Source organism: Macaca fascicularis, chromosome 4 (genome assembly GCF_037993035.2).
Source record: "Macaca fascicularis isolate 582-1 chromosome 4, T2T-MFA8v1.1".
NCBI lineage: Eukaryota > Metazoa > Chordata > Mammalia > Primates > Cercopithecidae > Macaca > Macaca fascicularis.
Genome location: NC_088378.1, coordinates 142,821,359 through 142,833,700, shown reverse-complemented (window position 1 = coordinate 142,833,700; position 12,342 = coordinate 142,821,359). Strand labels below are relative to the sequence as shown.

General features: G+C 42.5%; 1 long non-coding RNA gene across 1 annotated transcript in view; it reads left to right on the top strand.

The window, feature by feature from the left end:
- LOC123572780 (uncharacterized) overlaps positions 1 to 12,342 on the top strand; it is a 19,659-nt gene extending 7,317 nt beyond the window's left edge. Inside the window, exons 2-3 of the long non-coding RNA XR_006697300.2 lie at positions 6,982 to 7,134; positions 12,138 to 12,342. This is a non-coding gene — a long non-coding RNA (uncharacterized lncRNA). The remainder of the gene's footprint in view (positions 1 to 6,981; positions 7,135 to 12,137) is intronic.

Below are 12,342 nucleotides of genomic sequence, written 5' to 3'. Positions count from 1 at the left end.
TACAAAAAAGACACATGAATGGCCAATAGTCATCAGGGGAAAATGCCAAGTAAAACCACAGTGAGAAACCACTAAGCACTTATTAGAATGGCTGAAATTTAAATGATTAATAAATATAAATGTTGGCAAGGATGTGAAACAGTCTCATCCATTGCCTATAAGAATATAAAACAGCCACTCTGCAAATCAGTTTTATATCATCTAATAAAGCTAAACGAGCTAATATTCTATGGCTAGCATTTCCACTCCTAGGTATTTACTCAAGCGAAATAAAGATTATGTCCAAGAATCCCTGTACAATAATGTCCATAGTTCCTTTATTTGTAACAATAAAAAACTGGGAATACCCCCACAATGTACAAAAAAATTGTGACGCAATGATACAATGGAATACTACCAGTATTAAAAATGGATGAACTACTGATACATGCAACAACCTGGGTAGACCACATAGATGTTACACCAAGTGCAAAAAGCCAGACACGAGGGAGGCCATATGGGATGAGTGGACATGTATTAAGTTTTGAAACAGGAACAGCTACTCTATCATGATAGTCATCAATAGCTGCTGGGGAAAGGGGGCTAAGCTGAACGCAGAAAAAAGATAATTTTGTGTATCTTGATAGTGGCATGGGTGAATGACTGTATTTGTCAACATTCATTGATGAATTTGATACAGATCTGATCATTTCAGTATATGTAAATTTTACAAGTTTAAAATGCTTACAGTAAAAATTTAAATGTTAGTAATAAAAAATAGCAATTGAAAATTTTGGCAACAAAATCCAACAACAGATCAAAACAATACACCATAATCATGTGAGTTTCATACCAGGGATGCAAGGATTGTTTGACGTATGTGAATCAAAATATGTGATATACCACATCAACAGAATGAAGGACATAAATCATATTATCATCTCAACAGTTGCAGAAAAAGGATTTGGTGAAACTAAACATTGCTTCTTAATGAGAACTCTCAAAGGAGTTCGTTTGACAAAGGAACCGAGAATATACACTGGGGAAAGAACAGTATTTTAAATAAACAGTGCTGGGAAAATGCTACCAAATGGAGAAGAAAGTCACTAGACCCCTGTGTCTCACCATATACAAAAATCAACTCAAAGGGATTGTAGACTTAAACATAAGACCCAGAATTATAAAACTACTAGAAGAAAACATACTGGAAACACTACAGGACATGAGTCTCAGCAAAGATTTTATGGCTAAGACCTCAAAAGCACAGGCAAAAAAAGTAAAAATAGACAAATGAGACTATATTAAGCTAAAAAGCTTCTGCACAGCAAAGGAAACATCCAAAAGAATGAAGCGATAACCTGTTGAATAGCAAAAATATTTACTAAATATTCATCCAACTACTATATTAATCCAATTAGTATACTAGGAACTCCAAACTTAGCAGTAAAAAATACAAATAATCCAATTAAAAAGTGGACAAAGGATTTGAATAGATATTTCCCAAGAGGAGGCATACAAGTGGCCAACAGGTGTGTGAAAAACACCCAACATCACTAAATACCAAAATGTAAATTGAACTACAATGAGATATATCTTACCCTGTTAGAATGGCTATTGTTAAAAAACAAAAAATAATAGATGCTGGTGAGCATATGCAGAAAGGAGAACTGTTACACACTATTGGTGGTAATGTAAATTAGTGCAGCCATTATGGGAAACAGTAGAGTGATTTCTCAAAAACCTGAAACTATTAATAGAACTACTATCTGATGCAACAATTCTACTTCTGGGTATTTATCCAAAGGAAATGAAATCAGCATATCAAAGAGTACCTGCATGCCCATGTTTATTGAAGCACTATTCACAATAGCAAAGATGTGAAATCAATGGGTGAATTTATCAATGGATGAATGAATAAAGTAACTGCAGTATATACCCAATGGAATGCAATTCAGCCATTAAAAAAAAGAAAATGAAATCCTGTCAGTTGCAACAACATGGATGGAACTAGAGGTCATGTTAGGTGAAATAAGCCAGGCAAGAAAAGACAAATATCACATGTTGTCACTCATATGTGTGAGCTAAAATAGTTAATCTCATGGAGGTAGAGAGTAGAATGACAGTTACCAGAGGTTGGGAAGAACGTAGGGGTGGGAAGATGTAGAGAGGTAGATTAATGGGTACAAATAATGTACAGTTACATACAAAAAATAAGTTCTAATGTTGTAAAGCACAGCAGGCCAACTAAAGCTAACAATTATGTGTATTTCAAATACCTAGAAGAGTGGATTTTAAATGTTCCCAACACAAAGAAAAAATAAGTGCTTTAGATGGATTCCCTAAACACCCTGACTTGATTACTCCACATTCCGTGCATGTGTCAAATGATCACATGGGCCCCACAGACATATACAAATATTACGTCTTACTTTAAAATAAACTCAACACGGTATGGGACATTTTTAAAAGTACAAAATTTTATTAAGGTCAACTTTTATCTTCTGTAAGTTCGAGCAGAATGAAGCCCATACAGCATCAGAAGAGGTGGTTCTCCTGAGAGAATCTTCTTCCCAGTTAAAAAGGCAGAAACAGAATTCCTGGAGAAAGTAAGACTTTGGAGAACTGCACACACCACTTCTTGGTGTCTGGGATTACCCAGACTTAGGAAGGGTTCACCTTCTGGGAAAAACTAAACGTTGGTTCTTGTCCTTTTTTGTTCTTATGCCAAGACCAAAATCCTCTAAGACCCCTCCTCCCTCAGATACTCCATCCATCATCAGAAGATCCACACAGCACTAAGACCCAATCACCTCACAGTCCTCACCTCCACGGACAGAGCCCAGGTGAGAGCCACCCCTGCTGCTCCTCCCTCGTCTCCCACAGCCTCAGCACCATCGTCTGCCTCGAGTCCACCAGGACTGAGCTCCTCATGCCCTTTCCCTGTCTGTGTCAGTCACACTGAGTCCCCCAAACACCTGCATTCACATCCCCACAAGGCTCTGCACACCCCTATTCTGTCCCCACACCATGTCCCCTACCTAACTTCAGAAATCTTCCCTCTGCACTCCCTGGAATCCACAGTCCATGATCAGCAAAAAATCCTCATTCTCTCTCAGGATGTTCCCTCACCTTGATGCTCTACCAGGAACTGGGTCTTCCTGAGGATGTGACCCCCTCTGAAGTTCCCCCACGTGGGCGAGTTTCCCCAGTGACTTGTACCCCTGGGTTCAGAGGTGAGTTGGGGTCCTTGCTCCTCACTGTGGTTCTCAGACCTTTCTGCCTCCCTCCTCCCTAAAACCCCTAAGCTGTCATCAGACTAGGGCCCCTTTCCCCTCATTGTAGCCATTCCCTGTGGGCCCCAGGCCATTCCTGTCAATCCTGACGCTTGTAGCTCCTGGATCACCATCACCATCTTCAGCAGGGCTGTCTCCTTGATTCTTTGTGACTTTGACATATGCAGATGTGACAGGCTGAGTAATAGTCCCCAAAGAGGTCCAGTCTAAGTCCTTGGAACCTGTGAACAACTTGCATTACATGGCAAAAGGGACATTACTCATGTAATGAAGATAAAGGACTTTAAAATAGGGAGATTTTCCTGGACTCTCTGTGTGGCCCAATCAAATCACATGAGCCATTAAAAGTAGAGAATCTGCTCTGGATGGAGTCAGATGCTGCAGAGGAGGAAGGCAGAGGAGACACAGCAAAGGGGAGATCAGAGGTTCCAAGGAGGAGGATTGGATGTGCTTTAGGCACCATACGTGAGTGGCAGAGAGAAGTCTCTAGGAGCTAAGGGTGGCTCCCAACAAGAAAGTGGGAAGCTCTGTTCTCTCTGCAAGGAGGTGAATGCAGACAAGAACTGAATGAGCTTGGATGTGGATTCTTCCCCAGAATCTCCAGGAAGGAACACAGACCTGTTCACACCATGATCTTAGCCCCATGAGACTGTGTGGACTTGCAGCCCACAAGACGGTGGCATGATAATTAGGTGCTATTTAAAGCCGCTTGGTTTGTGGTAATTTTTATGGCAGCAATAGACACCTATACAGCAGAGAAGATGTCCGTGCTCCATGGCCTCTCAGGTCCTGGAACTCCTTTCCTTCATAACCGTGTCCTCTCTCTGCCCGAATCTCATGCCCTTCTTATCCTCTAGGCTTCCTCATGGCAAAGAAGCCCAGTCCTTCCACACTCTCAATTTCACACTTCCCACTCTCTGACCATCTTTCCACTCAACCCTTGCAGGGTAGCCATAGGCTCTGAGGACACTGATACTATTATTTTATCATATGCTGTGATGTAATATCATGAAACACTCATTGCGTATGTGCCTGCTTTCCAGGCGTGGAGTCCATTCCGTAGTACATCAATTCCAACAATCCTTCCACCCCCTTGGGATTCCTAGTCCAGTGATCCTGCCCTATCCTCCCTCTCCCTCAGTGCTTGGATTCACCTCCTCACACATTTTGGATTCTGTGGTAAATAATTTCCAACCCTCCCTTGTCTCTCCCTTGCGTTGTCACACTTGCTTGGCAAAACTACATAGCTGGTGGATTCCACCACTGCCCACACTGCACCTGCCCCCTGAGCTGCAGGAGAGCAGCACACAGCACACTGACTGCTCTCTGTACCTTCACGACCCAAACCTCATGGGGAGCCCCCACCACGGCCAGCAATCACCCTCTCCCTGCATGGCTCACCCTCAGCCCCTCCTGGCCTGGGTGACTCTTACACACCTTCTCTCTGTGCTCACATATCCAACCCTCCTTCCCCATTCTTACTTCCACTTCACTGAGAAAACTGAACACATTAGGAGACAATTTCACAGATTCCACCACCATCTGCTCATGCATTTGCAGCTGCACCGCACGTCAGGCGTTTTACCACGTGGGGGACTGTTGTGGGTTAACCATCCTGTTCCCAGACCAAGCCAGTTCCTCTGCTGGCGCCTGAGTCATGAAGGTAGAACATCATCCCTTCTCATCTACTTAAAGGTGTTAGTTCATCAATTAATACCTTTTTTTCCCTCTATCATCATCCCTTTTCCTCTTACTCCAGTGCATCATTGTGGCACTCATGAGGATGCACATCCCAGGCCCTCAGGTAGAGGAAGAATAATAGATGATGCCCCGGCTTTCACATCCTGAAATCTATTGTCACGTTTGCTCTGAGACCACACTTGCCTCGGCTTTTTCCTGATTGAGGAAAGCAAGGAAACTGAGGCAGGAATATTTCTACTCTGAAGGCTCACTGAGGCTCCAGGGCTCCCTGCCACCTTTACCGAACTTCCCTTAGCCTGCACAGGGTCTAGGATGCTTCCAGCTGACCTTCCTGCCCTCTCTCCTTCACTGGGGCTCAGAGTTGCAGTGTGGTCTGAAGGCTTTCCCAGTGTTTTGTCTCTCTCCTGAATTTCTCTCACAAGCATTTCCCTTAATAAGTCCTTGCACATTTAATACTGTATTAGGGTCTGCTCCTCAGGAGACCATAGCTAACGCAAGTGGCATCAAGGGTGATAATGTGCAAAAATGAGAATTTGAAATAAGCTTTCCTACTGCCTGGCAGGCCAAGAGGATGCCATCTGGGTTAGTGGGGGACACAGTCTGTAGCACAAGGTGCAGGTGAGCTGCTATGGGTCTCACCAGTGCTAATCTGAGATGTCCTGGTTAAAAGAAGCTATGGCAGGTGGGGTGATAAAAGACCCTGCACGATAATGATAGAATTGGGGGGAAACCTACAAAGACAGTGGAGTTGGCTGGTTACTTCCCAGCTATGTTGATACCCCATAAAAAGATACTGAGAACCTGAAAATTGTTCACAGCTGTCACTGGCTACGTGTGAGAGCCTCAGCAGTGTCTCATGGAGAAGCCTTTATCTCCTGCAGCGAAAGGATACATACCATGGAATGGTAGCTGAAGACATCATGATGAGGGCCACACTGCTCCAGAGGTGTTGACACTCAGCCAATGCAGGTCTGTTATAGGAAAGTCAGGGCCATGGTAGGGAAACCTGAGACTCTGCAAATTACAACAAGATCATCCAATTGGCGCTGCCAGGATCCTCTGTGCATGCACCTTCTCTAGTAATGGTTCCCACTTCCTATGCAGGAAGATGCTGCAGAAGCCTCATCCCTGTGATGCATTGGGAATCCCACTCAGGAGCTTTGCAGGAACCAGCTGGCATGTCCCAATAGGAGCATGGGGAGCACTTCTGGGACTGAAATTTGAGGGTGTTGGTTCAAGCGGTCAGAATGTCAGGCTGGATGAATGAAAATCCTTTGGCTTGGAGGCACTTTCCAGGGTACGGGTTTATCAAACACCCAAGAACTTTGAAAAGTGAGGGTAAACCCACTGCTGGAGTGAATCCAGATAAAATGATTCCCGAATCTCAACAACATAGACATGTCTTAGTTGCCCTAGAACATGTAGAGGATGGAATAACGAGACTAAGCGAATTGGGCATGGTGAAGGCCCACCAAGACCATGCTCCACAAGAGGGCCCAGAGGGCACACCTACCACCAGGGCCAGAGGTTCATCTTCACAGGGATAGGCTCCTAGTCCATGGGTGTTTTCGTGTCCTGCTCTCAGACACTCAGCCAGCACCTCTCTCCAGGTGCTGTTGACATTCTTGGTCTGCAGGCCAGGCGGTGCTCCTAGCCCATTTTCTGCCTGAAAGACCCACTTGGCAGGGAAAGTTTCAGTGCTTCCATGGCTGTGGGTTCCACTAATCCTATCACCATCTGCACCACCCAGAGGCTGCCAGCCACAAGGAATGCTGGACAGGTCTTCTACAGGCACAGCTCAGTGCCAGCCTGGAGGAAGCACTCTGAGGGGTGGGTGCCATCTTTCAGAACATGGTGCATTGTTTGAATCAGAGACGTCTCTATGGTCTGTGTTCTCAGTGGAAGAACATGTGTGTCCAGAAATCAAAAGGTGGAAGCAGGTTTGGCTCCATGTCCAATCCCTTACATTCACCCAATGGGGTATTTTGCATGTTTTATCTTTGAACAGGGTATGAGGTCCTGATTTCCAAGGAGGGTACCTTTAAAAAGCAACAAAAAACAGCCCACTGAACTACACATGATGGTTGTCAACAGAGAAGTTTGGACAGTGTGAGCTCAGACCACCTGGTGAAAAGAGGATTCTCCTCCTCTCCAGGCCCAGGTAATAGACCCTCATCCCCAGGAGGAGGCATGGCTACTTTCACACAATGAGGGCAGAAGTGTGTGCGGAAACCAGACATCCACCTGGGGCCTTCTTTTTCCCCTTGCCTCATTGTAAGTGTGAGCAGAATCATCCAGCAATTCAGCCAGAGACGACTTGATTTCAAAGGGCCCAGACCGGTCAGGGCAGAAGGTTTGAGTCACACTCCTGGGTACTCTCCCAAGGCCCTGCTCCTGTGCTCTGACACCCTCAGTAGCATTGGTGCTGAGGCTCTGCTTCCCATGGGCTGTTCCCAACCAGTGACGGGTCATACGAGTGACACTAAGGCAGGACATTCCTGGGAGACAGGGGAGTCCTCTGATGGCCAACTGTACCTCGAGGACTCCTCTACGGCCTTGCTTAACTCTCCTTAGATTGCCTGTGGTCTAGGATACGTCCAGTAAACCTTCTCTCCTTCTGTCCATCACAGGGGGGTCACACTCGCATCTTGGTCTGTTGCCTTTCTCAGAGTAACCTGTCTCCCTCACTATATCTTCTGACAGGTGTGTCCCCTATAAAATGCTGTAACTTTAATCCCATGATGGAACTTGCTTTTTGGAGTATCTGGACTACAAAATCATTTTCATCTGCACACCCATGTCCTCTTATTCCAATTTGTAAAATACTTTTGTTTATTCAACTTCTATCTGCATTGGCACCATTTTGCTGATATTTGTATTGTGCTTTTGAGTTTGCCAATGTTCATGGCTTTAAGTCACTAAATTTGGGGGTAGTTTGTTACACAGCAATGGATAACTCATGAAGCCCTCTTATATGTCCATTATTTTATAGAGGTTAACTACACCTATTTTATTTTCTCCTATTTTGATAATATTAGCCATGCATAGGATTTCTAGTTTCTCAACACCTATTCTTTTCTTTATTTTAGTTTCTTTTCTCCTTTGTTACTTCCCTTTCTCCTTCCTTCTGTCCCTCCCTTCCTCTTTTTCTTCTGTATCTCCATTCAACATCTCACCCTCCCTCCTTCTCACTTCCCTTTCCTTCCCTTTCCCCTTCCTTCTTTTCTTCTTTCACTTTTCCTTCCATTCCTCCTTCTTTACCTCCCTTCCTCCATTTTTTCCTTTTTCTTATGAAATTTTCCTAAATATAAAATAACCCTGTGTGATTGTGCTATAAGTAAGCATTTTCTGAATCTATATGCCAAAAGTATAATGCCACGGTATATAAGAAACAAGTAAACAACAGGAAGTTATTCACAGAGTCTGAATGAAAATGCCTGCTGTAATTCTACTGCCAAGACCGTGACTTTTAACTCAATTCCTTTGATGCAGTGTTTTCAGAACACATCATCAAGTATTACACATTTATTGTAAAAGTTTAAGTAGCCACAGTCACTTTGGAAATCATATTATCATTATCTAGTATGATTAAAGTCCATACAACGTATCATCCAACCAACCCATTCCGAATCATCCACTCTGGGGGGCTTTCTTACCTAAGTGCACAGGAGACATGCACATTAATGTATATGGCAAAAAGTGGAATCAGCCACATATACATCAATAGGAAAGTAGTGAAATTGTGGTATAACCATAAAATGTAAACCTTCAGCAGTAAAAATGAATGAAGATAGTCTCCCACACCACAGATAACTCCTATATGTAATGTGCATCATGGGAGAATAAATGCAGTAGGAATTTGCTGTACAGGAAGCTTAAAAACCAGCAAAACTAACTGATACTTGGTTTGGGCATATATATATATATATATGTGTGTGTGTGTGTGTGTGTGTGTGTGTGTGTGTGTGTACTTATTGCACAAATCTTTAAAGAAATAGAAAGGAATAATAATCACAGGTTCAGGATGGAGTCTCCTTCTGGGGAAGTGAATGGGCGGCAGCCCAGGGGAGTTTTACAGGTTCTGTGTTTTACACCAGTGCTGGGCACCCTGGTAGTTACTTGATTGTAATTCCTAAACAGAGTTTTCCAAATTAAAATATACCTGTTTTTTATAGAAATGAAACAAAAAAGAATTTCAAAGTTCACTACAAGGATCCTTAACAAGAACTACTTACATTCGAAGAAAACCATAGAGTATTGTAAGGAGCCATGTGACAGAGAGGACCAGGATGCCATGAAAATGGCCTTGGTTACACATAGGCCTTTTCATCCTTGGCTCACTGGCATCTCTCTAGGTTTTCAATTATACAATGTTCAATTTGCTGTGCAAGGTAATTCAATCTTGCAAAGGACTTGATGTTACAATTTACCACACATAAAACTGAATTAAACTTTTACAGAATTGGAAATGCACACCATTCACCAAAACAAATGAAACAAGCAAAGAGTAGAAAGGAATACCCAGTGATGGAATAGCAAATATGAATGGAAAACAGAATAGGACTGCTAAAAAGAAAAAAAAAATTCGGAAGCACATAATAGAGTGCTATATAGAATCATAGTGGTGTTCCAATCACTTCTATCACATCTCATCGACTACCACAACGAAAGATGTTAAGTTTATTATAGAATGCCCCCCGAATAGCCAGTTTTTGAAAAAAACAAAAAAAAACAAAAAAACTTGTTTCTCAATTCGAGCTAACCATTTCGGGCTTACAGCATCAAACCAAAGTTATTGGCATCATGTTAAGCTAGATGTGTTGAATAAAGTATGAGATTCACGTGGATCCCAAAAGAGCTTGTATAGCCAGGAGAATCCTAAGCAAAAAGAAAAAGCTAGAGGCATCAGGCTACCCGACTTAAAACTATACTACAAGGCTACAAAAACAGGCACATAAACCAATGGGACAGAATAGAGAACTCAGAAAAGAGACTGCACATCTACAACCATTTGATCTTCAACAAACCTGACAAAAACAAGCAATGGGGAAAGGATTCCCTATTTAATAAATAATGCTGGGAGAACTGGCTAGCCATATGCAGAAAATTGAAACTGGACCCCCTCCTTACATTTTACACAAAAGTTAACTCAAGATGGATTAAAGACTTAAACGTAAAATCCAAAACTAGAAAAACCCTGGAAGAAAATCTAGGCAATACCATTCCAGACATAAGGATGGGCAAAGATTTTATGATGAGATCGCCAAAAGCATCTGCCACAAAAGCAAAACTTGACAAAGGGGATCTAATTAAACAAAAGAGCTTCTGCACAGCAAAAGAAACTATCATCAGAGTAAACAGACATCCTACGGAATGGGAGAAAATTTGTGCAATCTACTCATCTGACAAAGTTCTAATATTCAGAATCTACAAAGAACTTAAGCAAATTTATATGAAAAAAACAACTTCATTAAAAAGTGGACAAGGACCTGAACAGACACTTCTCAGAAGTAGATGCACATGTGTCCAACAAAAATATGAAAAAAAGGTCAACATCACGGATCATTACAGAAATGCAAATCAAAACCACAAATGAGATACCATCTCATGCCAGTCAGAATGGCAATTATTAAAAAGTCAAGAAACAACAGATGCTGGCGAGGTTGCGGAGAAATAGGAATGCTTTTACACTGTTAGAGGAAAATAAATCAGTTAATCCATTGTGGAAGACAGTGTGGCGATTCCTCAAAGATTTAGAACCAGAAATACCATTTGACACAGCAATCCCAATACCGGATATATACCCAGAGGAATATAAATCATTCTATTATAAAGATATATGCATGTTTACACTCATTGCAGCACTATTCACAGTGGAATAGTGAATAGTGAATAGTCTTCAGAGAAGACATGGAATCAACCCAAATGCCCATCAATGATGGACTGGATAAAGAAAATATGGTTCATATACACCATAGAATATTATGCAGCCATAAAAAGGAATGAGATCAAGTCCTTTTCAGGGATATGGATGAGCTGGAAGCCATTATCCTCAGCAAACTCACACAGGAACAGAAAACCAAACAACACATATTCTCTTTTATAATTGGGAACTGAGCAATGAGAACACATGGACACAGTGAGAGGAACAACACACACTGGGGCCTGTTGGGAGAGGGCAGTGGTTGGGAGGATCGTTAGCAAAAACAGCTAATGCATGCCAGGGTTAATGCCTAGGTGATGAGTTGATAGGTGCAGCAAACCACCATGGCACACGTTTACGTATGTAACAAACCTGCACATCCTGCACATATACCCTGGAACTTAAAATACAATTAAATTAAAAGACAAGCTTAAAGAGTTAATGAAAAATAATTAGATAAAAGAAGCCTTTGATTTTGAAAAACCAGAAACAATAGTTTTAATTTTGCTTTTAACATATATTCAAATCCTTTGATACTGTTCCCTTCCAGAGGTGCAGCTTAATTCCCTCTCTTGAGTGTGGCTTAGACTTAATGAGGCACTTCTGATATGGACTGGCTCTGTGTTCCCACCCAAATCTCATCTTGAATTGTCATTCGAATTGTAATCCCTACCTGTTGGGGGAGGAACCACATGGGAGGTGACTGGATCATGGGGACAGTTCCCCCACGCTGTTCTCATGATACTGAGGGAATTCTCACGAGATGTGATGGTTCTATAAGGGGCATTTCCCTGCTTCTTTCTGCATTTCTCTCTCCTGCCACCATGTGAAGAAGGACATGTTTGCTTCCACTTCTGCCGTGACTCTAAGTTTCCCGGGGCAGGCTCCTCAGCAATGCAGAACTGTGAGTGAGTTAAACCTCTTTCCTTTATAAATCACCCAATCTCAGGTATTTATAGCAATGTGAGAATGGACTAATACAACTTCTAACTTATAGAATAATGCTGACATAACAGTTTGCGACTTTGGGTGTAGAACATAAAACTCACTGCAGCTTCCACCTTCTCTCTCTCTCTGTCTCTGGGATCATGAGCTCTGGGGGAATCCAGCTGCTGTGCTATAAGCAGCCCTGCAGGAAGGTCCATGTGACTGAGAACTGAGGCCCTCTGGGACTAGATAACAAGGAACTAGGCCTTTTCCAACAGCCATGTGACTGATCTCTCTTTCTTGTGAATCCTCAGCCCCAATGAAGCCCTCAGATGATGCAGCCCTTGACTGACAACTGGACTGCAACCTTGTGAGAGGTCCTGAGCCAGAAGCACTCAGGGAAACTTCTCCTGGATTCCTAACCATTGGAAACTGTGGGAGGTGATGAATATTTGTTGTTTTGAGCTAAGTGTTACATAATTTGTTACTCAATCGTAAATAAATAATACATTTTCACAA